The sequence below is a fragment of the Bos grunniens genome, chromosome 11 (assembly GCF_055505025.1).
Source record: "Bos grunniens cultivar Pamir isolate PY7600 chromosome 11, Bosgru_T2T1.0, whole genome shotgun sequence".
NCBI classification, from domain to species: Eukaryota; Metazoa; Chordata; class Mammalia; order Artiodactyla; family Bovidae; genus Bos; species Bos grunniens.
Window position 1 is genome coordinate 83694792 of NC_141175.1, and position 21446 is coordinate 83716237.

The window sequence follows — 21446 nt, forward strand, 5'->3', positions numbered from 1 at the left end:
GTCAGCAAAGTGATATCTCTGCTTCTTAATATTCCTGTCTACGTTTGTCATAACGTTTCTTCCAAGGAGCAAGTGTCTTTTAATTTCATGGTTCCAGTCACTGACTGCAGTGATTTTGGAGCCCAAGAAAATAAAATCTGCCATTGTTTCCACTTTTTCTCACATCTATTTGCCATGATGTGATGGGACCAGATGCCATGATCTTAGTTTTTTTGAATGTTGAGTTTTAAGCCAGCTTTTTCACTCTCCTCTTTCACCCTCATCAAGAGGCTCTTTAGTTCTTCACTTTCTGCCATTAGAATGGTATCATCTGCATGTCTGGGGTTGTTGATATTTCTCCTGGCAATCCTGATTCCAGTTTGGGCTTCATCCAGCCAGGTATTTTGCATAATGTACTCTGCAGGGTGATAACATACTGCCTTGATGTACTCCTTTTGCAATTATTGTTCCATGTCCAGTTCTAACTGTTGCTTTTTGACCTATATACAGGTTTCTTGGGATTCAGGTAAGGTGGTCTGTTGTTCCCATCTCTTTAAGAATTTTCTAGTTTGTCGTGATTCACACAGGACACGGAACAACAGACTGGTTCCAAATAAGAAAAGGAGTACATCAAGGCTGTATATTGTCACCCTGCTTATTTAACTTATATGCAGAGTACATCATGAGAAACACTGGGCTGGAGGAAGCACAAGTTAGAATCAATATTGCCGGGAGAAATATCAATAACCTCAGATATGCAGATGACACCACTCTTATGGCAGAAAGTGAAGAAGAACTAAAGAGCCTTTTGATGAAAGTGAAAGAAGAGAGTGAAAAAGTTGGCTTAAAGCTCAACATTCAGAAAATTAAGATCATGGCATCTGGTCCCATCACTTCATGGCAAATAGATGGGGAAACAGTGGAAACTGTCAGACTATTTTTGGGGGCTCCAAAATCACTGCAGATGGTGATTGCAGCCATGAAATTAAAAGACGCTTACTCCTTGGAAGGAAAGTTGTGACCAACCTATATAGCATATTAAAAAGCAGTGACATTATTTTGCCAACAAAGACCTATCTAGTCAAGGCTATGGTTTTTCTAGTAGCCATGTATGGATGTGAGAGTTGGACTGTGAAGGAAGCTGAGTGCCGAAGAATTGATGCTTTTGAACTGTGGTGTTAGAGAAGACTCTTGAGAGTCCCTTGGACTGCAAGGAGATCCAACCAGTCCATCCTAAAGGAGATCAGTCCTGGGTGTTCACTGGAGCGACTGATGTTGAAGCTGAAACTCCAATACTTTGGCTACCTGATGCAGAGAGCTGACTCATTTGAAAAGATCCTGATGCTGGAAAAGATTGAGGGCAGGAGGAGAAGGGGCCGACAGAGGATGAGATGGTTGGATGGCATCACGGACACAATGGACATGGGTTTGGGTGGACTCTGGGAGTTGGTGATGGACAGGGAGGCGTGGCGTGCTGTGGTTCACCGGGTCACAAAGAGTCAGACACGACTGAGTGACTGAAGTGAACTGAAAGACTTTTGAGTAGTCAATGCAGCAGAAGTATATGTCACTTTAAAGTATCAATTATTTGATATTATTTCCCTTTAATTAATTAAAAATAAAATTAAATTCATTGTTTTTTACCTTGCTCCTGCTGCTAAGTCACTTCAGTCGTGTCCGACTCTGTGCGACCCCATAGACGGCAGCCCACCGGGCTCCCCCGTCCCTGGTATTCTCCAGGCAAGAACACTGGAGTGGGTTGCCATTTCCTTCTCCAATGCATGAAAGTGAAAAGTGAAAGTGATGCCTGTTTAAAACTTGGTTTTCTTTTATAATTACAGTTTTAGAATATAAGGTGAAGTGTATGAGGAAAAATGCAAGACTCTGAGCTCCTTATTCATGAAATCCATTAATGGAATCATTTGGCTATTTTACAGCCAGACAGCTGAGCTAATCACAGCTTTATGACTGGGAAAGTTAAGAATTTTTCCATTTACAGATGACTTGCTAACTCAATGAGCCTGTAGGAGATGAACTACTTTATGGTCTCAGTCATGTATCGTATATACAACCTATGGCTTTTTATCTGTCTTCAGTGGCTTGTTAAGAATTTCTGAAGCAGGCAATAGTGCATAAAAAATCCCAACTCATGCAATCTCAGAGACTGAAAAAGGATTTAGAAGTTTAGTTGGACTCTATTAACATTTTTAATAAGTAATGACTTTAACATGAAAATTAGCAGAATCCTTTAAGATAGCAGGTAAACCTTACAATTTTTTTCATATCAGAAAAATTGTCCCTATATACTGCCTTTTTATTTTTTATTTTTTTTTTTATTTTCTGGCAGATGGGATCAAGCTGCCTTGGTTTTATTTTTTATTTTATTTTTTTTTTTTTAGGATTTTTTAAAAATTTTATTTTATTTAATTTTCAGATAAAGAAATACCTGTATAAATTCATTGTCTGGGTTTCTGCTGTATTTGTTTATTCCAGTGCATGCATTCTTGATGTCTTGTAGTTTCTGTAGGCCAGAGATCACATTCCTGTTTTCAGTAAATGAAGGCTTACATTAGACCTGGCCTTTTTAAGGAAAAAGGTTAGAAAGAAAAGGATATGTTTAACAGTCTCATCACCTTCATAGAAGACTCTTTTCATTGCTCATTTAAAATAGTACATTTCCAAGTTTTGTAGGTACTATTATTATCAAAATTAGTTGTAACAATTGTTATGGACAGTTACAAATAATAATACACTAAAGGGGATCCTACCATTTTTTTGTCATGGTCAATCCTCATATATTGCAGTTCTGATGCTAGTGTTTATTATGCAGTGTTGTAGATTGATGGCAGAGGGTGAGGATGTCAAGATCCAGGTTCACAGGGTCCCACTAGCTTTCCATGTATAGATATCAACTCAATCTATTTTGTGCAGGTACTGCGTGAGTACTGTAAAAATATATATATGATATGCTTATAGACAACCAACCCATCTGGGCTACACAGCAAGTATATGAGGAAGGTAGACCAGGAAACAAAAACAAAGGAATAGAACTAATGACTGAGTATGGAACAGTGACCAATTTACTTTGGAAAACATCTTCATTGTTTCTTTATGAAATTCAGGTAAACAATATGCCTCTTTATTGAGTTGTGCTTTTATGTTTGACTCACAGGAGCAAGTGACCACTGAGTCTTCTTTTTAATTTCTGCCCAAATCATTAAAAGCCATAAAAAATGGCTCATTGACTTACTCCTTATGATCAGGGTTCCTTATGAAGACTCGTTATAGCTTTCTCTTCTTTCACTGAGGAGAAATTTTCTAATTCCCTGAGAGAAACCAAACCTACCTGCATTGTCTATTTCTACCAGCCAGTTCATGTTCCTAAATGTCTAGTAGTTTTCAGTCATGGAAACTATTTTTTGCAAAAAAAAAAAAAAGTGATGGAATTTTGTTCACACAATTGGGATACATTTTTTATTAAGATCTATAAAACTATAATATCATTTTAATGTTTTTTTTCTGGAGTAATATCTGAAGATATTTGATGACAGAATAGGAGAATGGCATATTAAAAGGAGTTTTTAAGGATAAATGTAAAAATGGCAATGAAATATGGTTAACTGAAGAAATAAACACAATAGGGATAGTTATTTGGGTATAATAGCCTCAATATCACTTGGAGAAATGAGTATGTCATTACGGCAATATATGAATGTAATATGCAGAAATTAATAACTATTCACATAAAATTGTCCTCCAAAAGTATAAAATACGGTGCTGCTGGTGAATGCTATATAGGGCTACTTCTAAGACTGGATTGAACACGTTTAAATATATATAGAATCTCTGTGTACCTTTCCTTCCCTGAGTATATTAAGGACTTTCTTTTAATGATGAGTGCACCCTATACATAGATCATAGGTCATCTCATTTGATAGAAAGAAAATCTTATTTGAATCTCTCATTTTAGGCATACTTTATGATTAAGTTTATTTATCAGAGATATATGGAAGCAACATCTCTGGATGTTATTGTCACCCTGCTTGTTTAACTTGTATGCAGAGTACATCATGAGAAACGCTGTGCTGGAAGAAGCACAAGCAGGAATCAAGATTGCTGGGAGAAATATCAATAACCTCAGATATGCAGATGACACCACCCTTATGGCAGAAAGTGAAGAGGAACTAAAGAGCCTCTTGATGAAAGTGAAAGTGGAGAGTGAAAAAGTTGGCTTAAAGCTCAACATTCAGAAAACGAAGATCATGGCATCCGGTCCCATCACTTCATGGCAAATAGATGGGGAAACAGTGGCAGACTTTATTTTTTTGGAGGCTCCAAAATCACTGCAGATGGTGATTGCAGCCATGAAATTAAAAGACGCTTACTCCTTGGAAGGAAAGTTATGTCCAACCTAGATAGCATATTAAAAAGCAGAGACATTATTTTGTCAACAAAGGTCTGTCTAGTCAAGGCTATGGTTTTTCCAGTGGTCATTTATGGATGTGAGAATTGGACTGTGAAGGAAGCTGAGTGCCGAAAAATTGATGCTTTTGAACTATGGTGTTGGAGAAGACTCTTGAGAGTCCCTTGGACTGCAAGGAGATACAACCAGTCCATCCTAAAGGAGATTAGCCCTGGGATTTCTTTGGAAGGACTGATGCTAAAGCTGAAACTCCAGTACTTTGGCCACCTCATGCGAAGAGTTGACTCATTGGAAAACACTGATGCTGGGAGGGATTAGGGGCAGGAGGAGAAGGGGACGACAGAGGATGAGATGGCTGGATGGCATCACCGACTCGATGGACGTGAGTCTCAGTGAACTCCGGGAGTTGGTGATGGACAGGGAGGCCTGGCGTGCTGTGATTCATGGGGTTGCAAAGAGTCGGACACAACTGAGCGAATGAACTGAACTGAACATCTCTGGATACTTAAACTTATTTTAACTTCACTCATTGCCAATTATCATAAATCAGGAGGGGTGTCTAATAATTTTAATTCAGAGACAAATTCAAGGAAATGTTGATTGCCATTGTATGAGTTTCCTCAGGGCAATAGGAACATGCATCCCCTTTTTATTCTTTTACAAAGTCATACACACATAATAAAGTAGACCCTGCTTATCCACGGCTTCTCCTTTCTTAGTTTCAATTACCTGAAATAACTTCAGTCTGAAAATATTAAGTGGAAATTACCGGAAATAAACAACTAACAGGTTTTAAATTGTTTGCTTTTCTGAGTAATGTTTTGAAATCTAGCACTGCCTCATTATGTCCTACATGGGACATGTGTCATCCCTTTGTCCAGCCTAGTTATTGATACATTCAGCTGCCTGTTAGTTACAGGAAAAAACATGGTATGTAGAGGGTTTAATATCATCCATGGCTCCAGGCACCCACTAGGGGTCTTAGAATGTGTTTATGGTGGATAAGGACGGCTACTTTATGCATTTCAGGGTATTAACTATATTCCAAAAGCAAAATTAATCTGCATAACTCAGGGGAGATAATGGGAAAGGGAAAAGGTAACAGAAAAAAAAAGGAAAATATATTTAATTTGTATATCTAATGGTGATTTAATAATACCCTCAAACATAAGGTTTTTTTAATTTCTGAAGGAAGAAACAAATTCTTAATTATGCTTAGCTGGCAAGGGAGTTATGTACCATCTCAGAGAACATATTATCAGAGATCCATACATCATAAACATGTTCTTAAATAAATGTTGCATTAATAAATTTCACCAGCATGTTGACTGCTCTGAATTCAGTTGCAAAGGAAAGCATTATATTACTGGCAGTTACAAATGGATCAGAAAAACCGACAGCATCTCAAAGGTGGTAGGTACTAAATGATACATAGAGCAGTTAGTATTTTTAAGAATCTCTTAAACCAAAACGCCTCTCCAGTATCAGATAAGCTGGCAGGATAATAGTAGGCTTTATTATCATCAACAAGACTGTCAGTATATAAGCAGAATCTAAGATGCTATTCCTATACATAAATACACTGTTAGCTTTTTTAAGCAGTATGATTCACTGCCTCATGTACAAATAGCAAGGGCATCCAGAGTGAGAAACCAATAGTCTGCCATTTCCCAAACTTCATTCACTTCGCTGGAAACAGGACCAGCTTTCAAACTGCTAAAAATACCCTATGAGTAACTTATGAAAAGACAGTGCTTCTTCCGGAGCGAGTCAAATGTTCTATTTAAGCTATGTTTAAAGGGCATCAGTGATTAAGTTCACACATACAGTTGAAGGAAATGACTAGATTCATTGTTATTATTTGACATGAAGAAAATAACTTTCAAATATCAAAGCTTGTTAAAAAGAACTATGGTAAAGACTTACTGTTATTAGGACATCTCAATAAAGACAACAAAATTCATGTACTAGTAGAGTCAGCAAATAATTGTCTTCCTGGAACATTAGAGAAAGTCTGAGATTCTTTTTTCAATAACTGAATCATTTTTGATACTCTCCTTTATTACATGCAAAGATTATATATAGTTTTATTTTCATACCACTTTTATCCTTCTAATATTTAAAAGTTAGAGTTCTGGTCTGTGTATACAGATATAATTATTCTCTTTCTGTGGATTTTCAGGGTGGCTCTGGATGTGAAGCACCTGGGTTAAGGTCAGGATTTCCCTCTTTTTCTAGGAAATATCTTGGATATATCAAAATTTAGGGCTTCCCTGATGGCTCGGCTGGTAAAGAATCTGCCTGCAATGTGGAGACCTGGGTACGATTCCTGGATTGGGAAAATCCCCTGGAGAAAGGAAAGGCTACCCACTCCAGTATTCTGGCCTGGAGAATTCCATGGACTAGATAGTTCATGGGGTTACAAAGAGTTAGACACGACTGAGCGCATTTTACTTCACTTCATATCAAAATTTAAATTTATATCAAACTACCTGTTACTTTTCTTTGGTAAAATATACATAGCATAAAATTCAGCAGTGTAACTGTTTTAATGTCTATAGTTCAGTGGTGTTGAGTACATTCAGTGTCGTACAATCATCGTTATCATTCATATGGAGAAACTTTGCATCATCTGATACTGAACTCTGTACCCATTAGATAAGAACTCTCCATTCCACCCTTCCCCACCCCTGGAAATCACATTCTAATGGATTTCTCTATGAATTTGACTGCTCTAAGTACCTCATATAGTGAATTATACATTGCTTGTTCTTTTGTGATTGGTTTATTTCACTTAGCATAATATCTTTACAGATAATCCATGTTGTAGCATGTATCAGAATCATTCCTTTTTAAGGCTGAATAGTATTGTATTGTAGATGTATAGACCACATTTTGTTTATTCATTTATCTGCTGATGGACATCTGGGTTCTTTCTACCTTTCAACTATTGTGAATAATGCTGCTGCAGAAACTGAGTAGTTTATTTTCTTTCTCTCATTTCATCCATACTTTCTGCATTATATTTATGTTCATAATATATCTTCTGTTGTGTATTGTAAACTTCTTGAGGACAGAGTCATTGCTCTGTTTTATGTTTACAATGCCATAATATCCAGCACAAATTCTACATATCATTTCAGTTCAGTTCAGTTCAGTTGCTCAGTCATGTCCGACTCTTTGCAACCCCATGTACTGCAGCAAGCAAGGCCTCCCTGTCCATCACCAACACCAGGAGCTTACTGAAACTCATGTCCATTGAGTTGGTGATGCCATCCAACATCTTATCCTCTGTCGTCCCCTTCTCCTTCCACCTTCAATCTTTCCCAGCATCAGGGTCTTTTCAAATGAGTCAGTTCTTCACATCAGCTGGCCAAAGTATTGGAGTTTCAGCTTCAGCATCAGTCCTTCCAGTGAATATTCAGGGTTGATTTTCTTTAGGATGGACTGATTGGATCTCCTTGCAATCCAAGGGACTCTCATGAGTCTTTGCCAACATCACAGTTCAAAAGCATCAATTCTTTGGCACTCAGCTTTCTTTATAGTCCAACTGTCATATCCATACATGACTACTGGAAAACTCTAGCTTTGACTAGATGGGGTTTTGTTGGCAAAGTGATGTTTCTGCCTTTTTTTTTTTTTAATTAATTTTATTTTATGTTTTAAACTTTACAATATTGTCTCTGCTTTTTAATAAACTGTCTAGGTTGGTAAAACTTTTCTTCCAAGGAGAAGTAATCTTTTAATTTCATGGCTGAAGTCACCATCTGCAGTGATTTTGGGGCCCCCAAAATAAAGTCTGTCACTGTTTCCACTGTTCCCCATCTATTTGCAATGAAGTGATGGGACCAGATGCCATGATCTTAGTTTTCTGAGTGTGTAGTTTTAAGCCAACTTTTTCACTCTCCTCTTTCACTTTCATCAAGAGGCTCTTTAGTTCTTCGCTTTCTGCTATAAGGGTGGTGTCATCTGCATATCTGACGTTATTGATATTTTTCCCAGCAATCTTGATTCCAGCTTGTGCTTCATCCAGCTCAGCATTTCTCATGATGTACTCTGCATACAAGTTAAATAAGCAGGGTGACAATATACAGCCCTGATGTACTCCTTTCCCGATTTGGAACCAGTCTGTTGTTCCATGTCCAGTTCTAACTGTTGCTTCTTGACCTGCATACACATTTCTCAGGAAGCAGGTCAGGTCATCACGTATTCCCATCTCTTTAAGAATTTTCTGCAGTTTGTTTGGATCCACACAGTCAAAGGCTTTAGCATAGTCAATAAAGCAGAAGTAGATGTTTTTTCTGGAATTCTCTTATTTTTTTGATGATCCAGCAGATGTTGGCAATTTGATCTCTGGTTCCTCTGCCTTTTCTAAATCCAGTTTGAACATGTGGAAGTTCATGGTTCACGTACTGCTGAAGCCTGGCTTGGAGAATTTTGAGCTTTACTTTACTAGATGTGAGATGAGAACAATTATGTGGTAGTTTGAGCATTCTTTGGCATTGCCTTTCTTTGGGATTGGAATGAAAACTGACTTTTTCCAGTCCTGTGGCCACTGCTGAGTTTTCCAAATTTGCTGGCATATTGAGTGCAGCACTTTCACAGCATCATCTTTTAGGATTTGAAATAGCTCAACTGGAATTCTGTCACCTCCACTAGCTTTGTTTATAGTGATGCTTCCTAAAGCCCACTTGACTTTGCATTCCAGGATGTCTGGCTCTAGGTGAGTGGTCACACCATCATGATTATCTGGGTCGTGAAGATCTTTTTTGTACAGTTCTTCTGTGTATTCTTGCCACCTCCTCTTGATATCTTCTGCTTCTGTTAGGTCCATACCATTTCTGTCCTTTATTGTGCCCATCTTTGCATAAAAAGTTCCCTTGGTATATATAATTTTCTTGAAGAAATGTCTAGTCTTTCCCATTCTATTGTTTCCCTCTATTTCTTTGCAGTGATCACTGAGGAAGGCTTTCTTATCTCTCCTTGCTATTCTTTGGAACTCTGCATTCAAATGGGTATCTTTCCTTTTCTCCTTTTCCTTTCACTTTTCTTTCATAGCTGTTTGTAAGGCCTTGTCAGACAATCATTTTGCCTTTTTCCATTTCTTTTTCTTGGCGATGGTCTTGATCACTGCCTTCTGTTCAGTCATGAACCTCTATCCATAGTTCTTCAGGCACTCTGTCTATCAGATTTAATCCCTTGAATCTATTTGTCACTTCTACTCTATAGTCATAAGGAATTTGATTTAGGTCATACCTGAATGATCTAGTGGTTTTCCCCACTTTCTTCATTTAAGTCTGAATTTGGCAATAAGGAATTCATGATCTGAGCCACAGTCAGCTCCTGGTCTTGTTTTTGCTTGCTGTATAGAGCTTCTCCATCTTTGGCTGCAAAGAATATAATCAATCTGATTTCAGTATTGACCACCTTGTTATGTCCATATGTAGTCTTTTCTTGTGTTGTTGCAAGAGGGTGTTTGCTATTACCAGTGTGTTCTCTTGGCAAAACTCTATTAGCTTTTGCCCTACTTCATTCTGTACTCCAAGGCCAAATTTGCCTGTTACTCCAGGTATTTCTTGACTTCCTACTTTTGCATTCCAGTCCCCTATAATGAAAAAGACACTTTTTTTGGGTGTTAGCTCTAGAAGGTCTTGTAGGTCTTCATAGAACCGTTCAACTTCAGCTTCTTCAGCATTATAGGTTAGGGCATAGACCTGGATTACTGTGATATTGAATGGTTTGCCTTGGAAATGAACGGAGATCATTCTGTCATTTTTTAGTAATTTGTAAAATAATTATGTGTAAAATGCAATACTTGGATGCAAACTCAAAAATGACAGAATGATCTCTGTTCATTTCCAAGGCAAACCATTCAATATCACAGTAATCCAGGTCTATGCCCTAACCAATAATGCTGAAGAAGCTGAAGTTGAATGGTTCTATGAAGACCTACAATAATTCATTAAGGTTTTACACATTTTAAAACCCCTTCATCTTCTTTATCAACCTCTCCTTTTATATCATAATTTGAGTTCCTTTTTCCCAGCTGTAACTTTGTGAATACCTTCTGGTTGTTGACAGAAAACTGAAGGTGAGAATTCGGATGGGGAAAGGGGACCAAAGACTAAGAGACTGACTTCTTCTAATGAATGTTAAATGCTACCAATTAGATCACTAAATGCATCTCAGATAAACTCTGGACTTTGTTCATAGCTACCACTATCATCAAAGACAAGGAAAGAAAAATAAACAAAACTTCTATTAATGATCATGGTCAAGTTCCTCTGCTCCTTTCTTGAATTTCCAGTTTCTTAAAGAATGCTCAGAATAAGTAGGGAAAAGGAACTACTCCAGGCTATACATCCAAGTGTGATAAAGTACATTACACAACTACCAAAAGCAGTAGAAAATTATATCAATGTTATCAGCATGAATCTGAAAGATACAGCATTTAAGTTTCAGCCTGACTCAATGAGTTGTTTAACAGCTTTCTTTGTGACTATAGGATAAAATCTCAATAGATGACAGTCACTCCTTGCCAATCTCATAGTGCAGCCTTGCAGGTGAATTAAATACCTAACTAGCCTGCCAATAGCTATTTTTTCTTAACCTGATATCATTTTCACTACCATACATGCATACCTATATTACATAAATTTAGAAATATTCTTTAGCAAGACTGATGTATAAAAATTGATTATAAATCTAGAGAAAGAGCTAAAAGTTAAATGATAAAAATTATATAATTTATTGAGCCTTTTCCCTGGCCCAGACATGATGTACCAGGGTACTTGGCATTCAGAATTTTACTTGATCATCATATCTCTGCAAGGTTTCTGAAGGTTTCCGCGCATATATATATATAGTTTACTTTTTCATTTCTAACCACATGCTTTTTAGTAGAAAACAAAGGAGGCTATTTCTTTTGTAACTATTTTAAAGTAAATTTAAATTATCTTAAAATAAGTATTCTATATACACAGAATAATATTCAGTAGGCATAAAGCAATGTGTATAAATGAAATCTTCCCAGCCCTGTGTCTAAATACTTATTTTTCCTTTCTAGGAGCAACCACTGTTATGGGTTTGGTTTGCATTATTCCATAGATATTTTCTGAAAATATAAACATAGTACTCTATGAAGTTGTTTTTGTTTAAAAGCAGATGAATGGATAAGAAAGCTGTGGTACATATACACAATGGAGTATTACTCAGCCATTAAAAATAATACATTTGAATCAGTTCTAATGAGGTGGATGAAACTGGAGCCTATTATACAGAGTGAAGTAAGCCAGAAAGAAAAACACCAATACAGTATACTAATGCATATATATGGAATTTAGAAAGACGGTAACAATAACCCTGTATACGAGACAGCAGAAGAGACACTGATGTATAGAATAGTCTTTTGGACTCTGTGGGAGAGGGAGAGGGTGGGAAGATTTGGGAGAATGGCATTGAAACATGTATAATATCATGTATGAAATGAGTCACCAGTCCAGGTTCGATGCACAATACTGGATGCTTGGGGCTGGTGCAATGGGACGACCTAGAGGGATGGTATGGGGAGGGAGGAGGAAGGAGGGTTCAGGATGGGGAACACATGTATACCTGTGGTGGATTCATTTTGATATTTGGCAAAACCAATACAATATCGTAAAGTTTAAAATAAAATAAAATCTAAAAAAATAAAAATAAATAAAAATAAATCCAGAATTAAAAAAAAAAAAATCTTAAGATATTGTTTTATCTCAGTACAAATGGTGCTGCTTCATTGTTTTAATGGCTGTGTCAGATTATACTTTGTGGTTGAATCCTAATTATTTAACCAGTTCTCTGCTGATCAACATTTAGATTGCTGCATTTTTCTTTCATTATGAAACTAAAGCTTCAATGCATATCTTTGTGTTATATCATGTGTGTGCTAAAATGTTTCAAGGATAGTTTCCTAGAAATGAAGTTTCTGGAGATTATATGTAGTTTTAATTTTGTGACTATAGTATAAAAACTCAATAGATGACAGACACTATTTGCCAATCTTGTAGTGCACAGATGTTTGTTTGAATTTCTTTAAATATTTTTAAGGTTATTAAAAATGAATTTCCTCTGAAAAATTTGTTTACAGATTTCATGAAATCAATATTAGAATACAGGGAGGAGACAAGCAGCAATTATTGCATTAAAGCTATAATTAAATTAAAAACCAGTGGCATCTTTTGTAGTGTGGTTGATGTCATTATAGATCTTGTATATCTGTTAGGCTCGGAAGAGTAGCAAAATGTTAGGAAAGGAGCATTTTAGAGGAAGAGGAATAAGGATAGAAGTAGAACCTAATATCATAGACATATCCTTTGAGGCCTGAAGGACAGAACCATACTGGGGCAGAAGAAGTCAACCTCTGAGTATTTGGCCTCCTTTTCCCATCCAAATTCCCATCTTCAGTTTTCCACCAACAACCAGAAGGCATTGACAAAGTTACAGCTGGGAAAAAGGAACTCAAATCATGATTAAAAAGGAGGGGTTGATCAAGAAGATGAAGAGGTTTTAAATGATATCAAGTAGTTAAAGGAACTGGTGCTTAACTTAGGGAAGACAGGCCTCAATATGACACGTGGTTTAAATAGAGTGCCCATGGACAGATTTAAGTAGAGCAAAGAGAACATGGTTTGTTGCTTTCACGTTTTCTCAGAACGCATCCATTAGCGCTTATCCATAAATATCAAGAATAATGCCTACAAGCATCAACCTTGATCTCAGGAACAGTAGTGGAACACTACTGGTACTGCAGTGCAGACCTAACCTATTGTAAGAGATGAAAAAACACAGCTCCTCATTTCCTTGTCAAAATGGCCTTCCATGCTGATTTTCTCACACTCTGGACACAAACCTATTCTTCTGTATGTGAATACAAGCAGTGCCTCTTCCAGTTTTTTTCTGGTTGCTAGTCTAATGCTTTCTCTGAAATTCTGTGCTTCTGTTTCTTAATCCTTCTGTGTTTTTTCCAGGTTTATTTTTAGATACTTATTTTTTAGAGTGGTTTTAGTTTACAATAAATTTGAGGGAAAATATAAGATTCTCTTATATAGCAATTCCCCACATATGCATGAAAGTGAAAGTTGCTCAGTTGTGTCCAACTCTTTGCGAGCCCATGGACTATACACTCCGTGGAATTCTCTAGGCTAGAATACTGGAGTGGGTAGACTTTCCCTTCTCCAGGGGATCTTCCCAACCCAGGGATCAAACCCAGGTCTCCCGCATTGCAGGTGGATTCTTTACTGGCTGAGCCACAAGGGAAGTCTGCTCCTTCATTTTCAACATAACTTACCAGAATGGTACTTTTTTTTTTTTTTAAACCAAGGATGATCCTATCTTGACACAATATAATCACTCAAAGCCCATGCTTTACCTAAGATTTCACTCTTAGTTTTGTATATTCACTGGGTTAAGAGAAATGTATAATGACAGGTATCCATCATGATGATATCATATTCTACTCTAAATATCCTCTGTGCTCTGTCTATCCATCCCTCCACACATGCCTCAATCCATGGCAATTGCTGATCTTTTTATTGTCTCCATATTTTTGCCTTTCCCAGAATGTAATATAGTTGGAATCCTACAATATATAGCCTTCTTAGATTGGTTCCATTCACTTAGTAAGATGCATTTAAAGTTCCTCCATGTCCTTTCATTACTCGGCAGCTAATTTCTTTTAGCACTGAATAATATTCCATTGTCTAAACTATCACTATCATAGTTTACCCATCCATTCACCCACTGAAGGGCATCTTGGTTGCTTCCAATTGTTAGCAGTAATAAATAAAGCTACTGTAAACATAAATGTGTAGATGTTTGGACATAAGTTTTCAACTCCTTTGGTTAAATAGCAAGGATTAATAGTGTGATTATTGGTTCATATAAGAGTATGTTTAATTTTGTAAGAAACTGCTAAACTGTCTTTCAGAGTGGCTAAACTACTTTGTATTCCCACCAGCAATGTGGTTCCTGTTGCTCTAAGTCCTCACCAGCATTGGATATTGTCAGTGTTTTGGGTTTTGGCCCTTCTTATTAGTGTGTAGTGGACTCTCACTGATGTTTTAATTTGCAATTCCCTAATGATACACTTTGTACATAATCTTTACATGTTTATTTTCCATCTGCGTATCTTCTTTGGTGAGGTTTCTATTAAGATCTTTGACCCAATTTCAAAACAGGTTATTTTCTTGAGGTTGAATTTTAAGAATTCTTTGTATATTTAGGATAATAATTGTTTATCATATGTGTCTTTTTACAAGTATTTTCTACCAGTTTGTGTTTTGTCTTCTAATTCTTCTTATAACTTTTTTTTTTTTTTGCAGGGAGGAAATTTTAAATTTTAATGAAGTCCTGTGTATCCGTTATTTCTTTCATGAATCATGCCTTTGATATTGTGTCTAAAAAGCTATCACAATACTCAAGATTATCTACATTATGTTATCTTGTAGGAATTTAGGAGTTTTATAATTTTGCATTTTATAGTTAGATCTATGCTCTACTTTTGAGTTAATTTTTGGGAAAAATGTAAGATCTGTGTCTAGATCTATTTTTGCATGTGGATGTGAAGTTGTTTCCACACCATTTGTTGAAGAGACTATCTTTGCTCCATTGCAGTATCCTTGCCCCCTTGTCAAAGATCAGTTGAGTGTATTTATGGGGATCTGTTACTGTGCTCTGTTTTCTGTTCTACTGATCTGTTTGTCTATTCTTTTGCCAATAGCACACTGTTCTAATTACTGTAGCTTTATAGTAAGTATTGAAATTGGGTAGCATCAGTCCTTCAACTTTATTCTTCTCCTTCATATAAACTTTAGAATAAGGCTGTTGATATCCACCAATAACCTGCTGGGATTTTGATTGTAATCCAATTGGGAAGAACTAATATCTTGACAATCTTGAGTCTTCTTATCCTCGAATATAAACTCTTTCTCCTCTTACTTTTTTGAGTTTGTTCATCAGAGTTTTATGGTTTTCCTCATATAGATGTTGCCTAAATTTTGTTAGATTTGTACCTAAGTATTTTATTTTTTGAGGAGAGGTGCTATATAAATGGAATTGTACTTTAATTTCAAATTCTACTTGTTCATTGTTGATATATAGAAAGTTCAGTTTTGTATGTTAACCTTGTATCCTACAACCTTGCTATCACTTGTTAGTTTCAGGAGTTCTTTTATTCACTTTAAAATTTTTTTCTACATAGATGATCATCAGATCAGATCAGATCAGTTGCTCAGTCGTGTCCGACTCTTTGCGACCCCATGAATCACAGCACGCCAGGCCTCCCTATCATATCATCTGTAAATCAAGACAGTTTTATTTCTTCCTTTTTGATCTTTATTCCTTTTAATTCCCTTTCCTGTCTTACTGAATTAGCAAGAACTTTTAGTAGCATTGGAAAGACTGGTGAGCGGGACATCCTTGCCTTGTACTTGTTCTTAAAGTGAAAGCTTCAAGTTACTCATTCTTCTCTTTTTTAGCTCGAGGGTAGAGACTGGGGAGAGAGGCTGACGATATAGCTATCTTGAGCATGAGTTCATGTCTACTTTGGTCTAGGGCAGAAGTGGAACCTTTGGCATGGAGCCCCACAGGAAAATAGAGGAGGGAAGGGCTCACCTGTTTAGGTTGGGTGGGAATAGAAGCAGAGGTACAACAGGACCCTGCTACCGTCATGACGACTATTGTGCCTAGAACACTATTGGAGGAAGAGAGTGACTAGACCCATTTGCTGGATCCTGGTTCTGAAGGAGAAATGATGTGTATATGAATACCGTTTGGGACCTTGAAACTATTTCCAAGGCCAGGAACCATATGTACAAAGTTCTGAGTTCTGACTTAAAAGAGCCTTGCTTCAGTGGGAATGTTGGTCCTGAGACTTTTCTGGGATAGCTTCATTTGTGAGCTTCCTGTAGGAAAGCTTTCTGTATCTATTCAGGATAGAACTTAAAACTTATTAAACATGGAGCAGAGTCATTTAACAGGACTGGGGAAAAGCAACTAATTCCATGATTAACCTTCAGAATGATCCAACCCACTTAGAAAGCCTAGGAAATTCCTGGTGTCAAGCAGCCAATATCATGACTAATTATGCTTATAGGCCTTAAATGGATGGTCTCTTGATGGATTCATTGATGTATTCTGTTTCTGAAACCTATATTTTGACTTGGACCTTGTATCCACACCCATAATCTAATACTGATTTCAGTTATTTAAATTTAATATCTTCTTGCTACAGATTGCAAACTTGTGGCCACTGATTTGATCCAAAGGGATCAAGACCATCCCCATGGAAAAGAAATGCAAAAAAGCAAAATGGCTGTCTGGGGAGGCCTTACAAATAGCTGTGAAAAGAAGAGAAGTGAAAAGCAAAGGAGAAAAGGAAAGATATAGGCATCTGAATGCAGAGTTCCAAAGAATAGCAAGAAGAGATAAGAAAGCCTTCCTCAGTGATCAATACAAAGGAATAGACGAAAACAAGAGAATGGGAAAGACTAGAGATCTCTTCAAGAAGATTAGAGATACCAAGGGAACATTTCACGCAAAGATGGGCTTGATAAAGGACAGAAATGGTATAGACCTAACAGAAGCAGTAGATATCAAAAGGAGGTGGCAAGAATACACAGAAGAACTATACAAAAAAGATCTTCATGACCCAGATAATCACGATGGTGTGATCACTGACCTAGAGCCAGACATCCTGGAATGTGAAGTCAAGTGGGCCTTAGAAAGCATCACTACGAACAAAGCTAGTGGAGGTGATGGAATTCCAGTTGAGCTATTCCAAATCCTGAAAGATGATGCTGTGAAAGTGCTGCACTCAATATGCCAGCAAATTTGGAAAACTCAGCAGTGGCCACAGGACTGGAAAAGGTCAGTTTTCATTCCAATCCCAAAGAAAGGCAATGCCAAAGAATGCTCAAACTACTGCACAATTGCACTCATCTCACACGCTAGTAAAGTAATGCTCAAAATTCTCCAAGCCAGGCTTCAGCAATACGTGAACCATGAAATTCCTGATGTTCAAGCTGGTTATAGAAAAGGCAGAGGAACCAGAGATCAAATTGCCAATATCCACTGGAACATGGAAAAAGCAAAAGAGTTCCAGAAAAACATCTATTTGTGCTTTATTGACTATGCCAAAGCCTTTGACTGTGCGGATCACAATAAACTGTGGGAAATTCTGAAAGAGATGGGAATACCAGACCACCTGACCTGCCTCTTGAGAAATCTGTATGCAGGTCAGGAAGCAACAGTTAGAGCTGGACATGAAACAACAGACTGGTTCCAAATAGGGAAAGGAGTACGTCAAGGCTGTATATTGTCACTCTGCTTATTTAACATATGCAGAGTACATCATGAGAAACGCTGGACTGGAAGAAACACAAGCTGGAATCAAGATTGCCAGGAGAAATATCAATAACCTTAGATATGCAGATGACACCACCCTTATGGCAGAAAGTGAAGAGGAACTAACAAGCCTCTTGATGAAAGTGAAAGTGGAGAGTGAAAAAGTTGGCTTAAAGCTCAACATTCAGAAAACGAAGATCATGGCATTGGGTCCCATCACTTCATGGGAAATAGATGGGGAAACAGTGGAAACAGTGTCAGACTTTATTTTTGGGGCTCCAAAATCACTGCAGATGGTGACTGCAGCCATGGAATTAAAAGACGCTTACTCCTTGGAAGGAAAGTTATGTCCAACCTAGATAGCATATTCAAAAGCAGAGACATTACTTTGCCAACAAAGGTTCGTCTAGTCAAGGCTATGGTTTTTCTTGTGGTCATGTATGGATGTGAGAGTTGGACTGTGAAGAAGGCTAAGCACCGAAGAATTGATGCTTTTGAACTGTGGTGTTGGAGAAGACTCTTGAGAGTCCCTTGGACTGCAAGGAGATCCAACCAGTCCATTTTTGAAGATCATCAGCCCTGGGATTTCTTTGGAAGGAATGATGCTAAAGCTGAAACTCCAGTACTTTGGCCACCTCATTCGAAGAGTTGACTCATTGGAAAAGACTCTGATGCTGCGAGGGATTGGGGGCAGGAGGAGAAGGGGACAGAGGATGAGATGGCTGGATGGCATCACTGACTCAACGGATATGAGTCTGGGTGAACTCCAGGAGTTGGTGATGGACAGGGAGCCCTGGCGTGCTGCGTTTCTTGGGGTCACAAAGAGTCGGACACGAGTGAGCGAGTCAACTGAACAGAACTGAACTGATTGACCTTTGACTTCCATTTCATCCCCTCTGGATATGGTACCTGCCTACATCTTCTTTATATGCTGCTAAGTTGCTTCAGTCATGTCCGACTCTGTGAGACCCCATAGATGGCAGCCCACCAGGCTCCCCTGTCCCTGGGATTCTCCAGGCAAGAACACTGGAGTGGGTTGCCATTTCCTTCTCCAATGCATGAAAGTGAAAAGTGAAAGTGAAGTCGCTCAGTTGTGTCTGACTCTTAGAGACCCCACGGACTGGAGTCTACCAGGTTCGTCTGCCCATGGGATTTTCCAGGCAAGAGTACCAGAGTGGGGTGCCATTGCCTTCTCCAGTGAATAAAGTAGTAAGCAATAAAAGAAGCCAAACTAAACTTAACTAGCATATAAGTTCATACTGCCTCTAAATTTCTCCCTAATTAGATTCTTTTCAATCTAAGTGTAACTCTTTATTAATGCACCTAGGTAGAAACATACAGTATTAAAGGTTACTCTATTTAAATGAGGCACATATTTTAGGGTGAGGGTATAATGAAATAAATTTTTGACACAATCAAGCACTTTGATGCTTAAACTATCCTAGTTTCCTCTTCATCTTGAAAAGAAGAAATCTGTTATAAGTCAGTCAAAAGCTTTGCTGTAGACTGTGAGATTCTGGTTCTTGTTTTCAAGAATTTAGGGGCAGAGTGATATTATAAACTCTTCAATATTCTATGATAACACATGCCATTATCCAGCTTACAAATAACAGGGAAAGGGCTTCTGCTTGCCCTGCAGTTTCCTATTCGCAATTCTCATTCCTATTTCCTTGTAGCTCATCAGAAATTTAAAAAGAATATCTTGGCATTCTTTTCATTTTTAAAATAATGACTTATAGGAAAAAATATTCTTCATAAGTTTCTTGCTTCTTAGATGATCAATCATGCGTATTCATAAGATTCTATTGAATATTTCACTTTGGTAAGAGCAGGGCATCAAGGTTTTAAGTATACAGAAGCTTCAAGGAGAAAAAATGTTTTGCTTCTAATTTTTTTTGTGTCAAAGTAGTGTAATACTTGGGCTTCTCAGGTAGCTCAGTGGTAAAGAACCCACCTGCCAATGCAGGAGACTTAAGAGACACGAATTCGATTCTTGGGTCAGGAAGATCCCCTTGAGGAGGGCATGGCAACCCATTCTGGTATTCTTGCCTGGAGAATCCCATGGACAGAGGAGCCTGGCAGGCTATGGTCCATAAGGTCACAAAGAGTCAGACACAACTGAAGCGATTTAGCACAGCACAGTACTGTGTAATACTTAAAAATTTTCTCCCAAAGTTACTATAGACACGAGATGTCATTCCAATCCCAAAGGCAATGCCAAAGAATGCTCAAAGAATGCACAATTTGCATTCACCTCACACGCTAGCAAAGTAATGCTCAAAGTTCTCCAAGCCAGGCTTCAATAGTATGTGAACCATGAACTTCCATATGTTCAAGTTGGATTTAGAAAAGGCAGAGGAACAAGGGATCAAATTGCCAACATCCACTGTATCATCGAAAAAGCAAGATAATTCCAGAAAAACATGCTAAAGGCTTTGACTGTGTGAATCACAACAAACTGTTGAAAATTCTTAAAGAGATGGGAATACCTGACCACCTGACCTGCCTCCTGAGAAATGTGTATGCAGGTCAAGAAGCAACAGTTAGAACTGGATATGGAACAACAGACTGGTTCAAAATCGGGAAAGGAGTACATCAGGGCTGTATATTGTCACCCTGCTTATTTAACCTGTATGCAGAGTACATCATGAGAAACGATGGGCTGGATGAAGCACAAGCTGGAATCAAGATTGCCAGGAGAAATATCAATAACATCAGATATGCAGATGACACCCTTATGGCAGAAAGCAAAGAACTAAAGAGCCTCTTGATGAAAGTGAAAGAGGAGAGTGAAAAAGTTGGCTTAAAATTCAACATTCAGAAAACTAAGATTATGGCATCTGGTCCCATCACCTCATAGCAAATAGATGGGGAAACAATGGAAACAGTGACAGAATTTATTTTGGGGCTCCAAAATCACTACAGATGGTGACTGCAGCCATGAAATTAAAAGTCACTTGCTCCTTGGAATAAAAATTATGACTAAACTAGACAGCATATTAAAAAGCAGAGACATCACTTTGCCAACAAAGGTCCATCTGGTTAAAGCTATGGTTTTTCCAGTAGTCATGTATGGATGTGAGAGTTGGAATATAAAGAAAGCTGAGCACCGAAGAATTGGTGCTTTTGAACTGTGATGTTGGCAAAGACTCTTGAGAGTCCCTTGTATTGCAAGGAAATCCAACCAGTCAACCTTAAAGGAAATCAGTGCTGAATATTCATTGGAAGGACTGATGCTGAAGCTGAAACTCCAACACTTTGGCCACCTGATGTGAAGAACTGATTCATTAGAAAAGACCTGGAATCTGGGAAAGATTGAAGGTAGGAGGAGAAGGGGTCGACAGAAGATGAGATGGTTGGATGGCATCACCAATGCAGACATGTGTTTGAGTAAACTCCAGGAGTTGGTGATTGACAGGGAAGCCTGGCGTGCTCCAGTCCATGGGGTTGCAAAGAATTGGACGTGACTGAGCGACTAAACTGAACTGAACATTACCTTTTCACTCATCCTGTTCTACCCATTTCTTATTCTCTTGTACAGTTACCATGACTCAGTAGTTTCCTGTTCTTATTCCAATTTTAACCCTTCCCCTCTTATCCCATTACTGTTTTTGTTGGCATTTCTCATATCCTGTCCCTTAACTAATACAAATCTGTGGTGTAT

At 37.9% G+C, this 21446-nt stretch overlaps 1 long non-coding RNA gene across 8 annotated transcripts in view; it reads left to right on the forward strand.

The window, feature by feature from the left end:
• Window positions 1–21446, forward strand: part of LOC147363450 (uncharacterized) — a 223102-nt gene that overhangs the window by 128224 nt on the left and 73432 nt on the right. The window contains exon 3 of one of the 8 annotated variants that reach the window (XR_015137123.1): window positions 16671–17179. The exons of the other annotated variants lie outside the window; for them this stretch is intronic. This is a non-coding gene — a long non-coding RNA (uncharacterized LOC147363450). Of the gene's footprint in view, window positions 1–16670; window positions 17180–21446 lie in introns of those variants that run through there. 8 annotated transcript variants of the gene reach the window in all.